This window comes from Arachis stenosperma, chromosome 6 (genome assembly GCF_014773155.1).
Source record: "Arachis stenosperma cultivar V10309 chromosome 6, arast.V10309.gnm1.PFL2, whole genome shotgun sequence".
Taxonomy (NCBI): Eukaryota; Viridiplantae; Streptophyta; class Magnoliopsida; order Fabales; family Fabaceae; genus Arachis; species Arachis stenosperma.
The window spans coordinates 125,801,391-125,803,974 of record NC_080382.1 but is presented as its reverse complement, the minus strand read 5'-3'; the positions used below and the strand labels follow the sequence as shown (position 1 = coordinate 125,803,974).

General features: G+C 41.8%; 1 non-coding gene across 1 annotated transcript; it reads left to right on the top strand.

Moving 5' to 3' along the window:
• The first annotated feature begins 2,476 nt into the window (after positions 1 to 2,476).
• On the top strand, positions 2,477 to 2,584 carry LOC130937069 (small nucleolar RNA R71). Its single transcript, XR_009068304.1, has one exon. It is a non-coding gene; the product is annotated as a small nucleolar RNA R71 (small nucleolar RNA).

Sequence of the window (2,584 nt, the reverse complement as noted above, 5' to 3'; positions counted from 1 at the left end):
AATTACATAGGGATCACCTTTTTCTTGGCCACAACTTCATAGAAGTGGTCTTGATGGACCTTTGAGATGAATTTTTCCATCTCCCATGACTCGGAGGTGGAAGCTTTTGCCTTCCCTTTCCTCTTTCTAGAGGTTTTTTCGGCCTTAGGTGCCATAAATAGTTATGGAAAAACAAAAAGCAATGCTTTTACCACACTAAACTTAAAAGGTTTGCTCGTCCTCGAGCAAAAGAAGAAAGAAAGAAGGGGAAGAAGAAGAAAATAGAAGAGATGGAAGGAGATAGAAAGACGGGTGAGGTAGGTGGGGATCCTGTGGGGTCCACAGATCCTGAGGGGTCAAGAATTTCTCATTCCTGCTCCTTTTAGGCGTACAAAACGCCCTTAATGTGCAATCCTGGCGTTTAACGCCAGACTGCTGCTTGTTTCTGGCGTTAAACGCCAGCTTTTATTCCTTTCCTGGCGTTAAATGCCAGGCTGCAACCTATTTTTGGCGTTTAACGCCAGTTTGTTGCTTCTTTCTGGCGTTTAACGCCAGTCTAGTGCTTCTTTCTGGCGTTTAACGCCCAGAATGGTGCCAGACTGGGTATTAAACGCCAGTAAGTTTCTCCTCCAGGGTGTGCTATTTTTAATGCTGTTTTTTATTTTTCTTGAATTTTGTAATTATTTTTGTGACTCCACATGATCATCAACCTAAAAAAAGAAAATAACATAGATAAATAAAATTGGGTTGCCTCCTAATAAGTGCTTCTTTAATGTCAATAGCTTGACAGTGAGCTCTCATGGAGCCTCACAGATATTCAGAGCATTATTGGGACCTCCCAACACCAAACTTAGAGTTTGGATGTAGGGGTTCAACACCAAACTTAGAATTTGGTTGTGGCCTCCCAACACCAAACTTAGAGTTTGACTGTGGGGGCTTTGTTTGACTCTGTATTGAGAGAAGTTTTTCTTGCTTCCTCTCCATGGTTACAGAGAGAGATCCTTGAGTTTTAAATACAAGGTAGTCCTCATTCAATTGAAGGATCAACTCTCCTCTGTCCACATCAATCACAGCTTTTATTGTGGCTAGGAATTGTCTTCCAAGGATGATGGATTCGTCCTCATCCTTCCCAGTGTCTAGGATTATGAAATCAGCAGGGATGTAAAGACCTTTGACCTTTACTAGCACGTCCTCTACCTGTCCATAAGCCTTTTTCATGAATTTGTCTGCCATCTCTAATGAGAATTTGGCAGCCTGTACCTCAAAGATTTCCAGTTTTTCCATGACAGAGAGTGGCATGAGGTTTATACCTGACCCCATGTCACACAGAGCCTTCTCAAAGGTCATGGTGCCTATGGTACAGGGAATTAAGAATTTACCAGGATCCTATTTCTTTTGAGGTAATGTCTGCCTAACCAAGTCATTCAGTTCATTGGTGAGCAAGGGAGATTCATCCACCCAAGTCTCATTACCAAATAACTTGGCATTCAGCTTCATGATTGCTCCAAGGTACTTAGCAACTTGCTCTTCAGTAATATCTTCACCCTCTTCAGAGGAGGAATACTCATTTGAGCTCATGAATGGCAGAAGTAGGTTCAATAGAATCTTTATGGTCTCTGGATGAGCCTCATATTTCTTAGGTTCCTCAAATGGGAACTCCTTTTTGTCCAGAGGACGTCCCATGAGGTCTTCCTCACTGGGATTCACGTCCTCCTTCTCCTCTCTAGGTTCGGCCACACCAAGTAAGGTTATGGCCTTGCACTCTCTTTTTGGATTCTCTTCTGTATTGCTTGGGAGAGTACTAAGAGGAGTTTTAGTGACTCTTTTACTCAGCTGGCCCACTCGCGCCTCCAAATTTCTAATGGAGGACCTTGTTTCATTCATTAAACTTAAAGTGGCTTTAGATAGATCAGAGACTATGTTTGCTAAGCTAGAGGGGCTCTGCTCAGAATTCTCTATCTGTTGCTGAGAGAATGATGGAAAAGGCTTGCTATTGCTAAACCTGTTTCTTCCACCATTATTAAAGCCTTGTTGAGGCTTTTGTTGATCCTTCCATGAGAGATTTAGATGATTTTTCCATGAGGGATTATAGTTGTTTCCATAGACTTCACCCATGTAATTCACCTCTGCCATTGCAGGGTTCTCAGGATCATAAGCTTCTTCTTTAGAAGATGCTTCTTTAGTACTGTTGGATGCATTTTGCAATCCATTCAGACTCTGAGAAATCATATTGACTTGCTGAGTCAACATTTTGTTCTGAGCCAATATGGCATTCAGAATATCAATTTCAAGAACTCCCTTCCTCTGGGGTGTCCTATTACTCACAGGATTCCTTTCAGAGGTGTACATGAATTGGTATTTGCAACCATGTCATAAGTTCCTGAGCTTCTGTAGGCATTTTCTTCAGGTGAATAGATCCACCTGTAGAATGGTCCAATGACATTTTAGACAATTCAGACAGACCATCATAGAATATATCCAGGATGGTCCATTCTGAAAGCATGTTAGAAGGACACTTTTTGGTCAGTTTCTTGTATCTCTCCCAAGCTTCATAGAGGGATTCACCTTCTTTCTGTCTGAAGATTTGAACATCCACTCTAAGCTT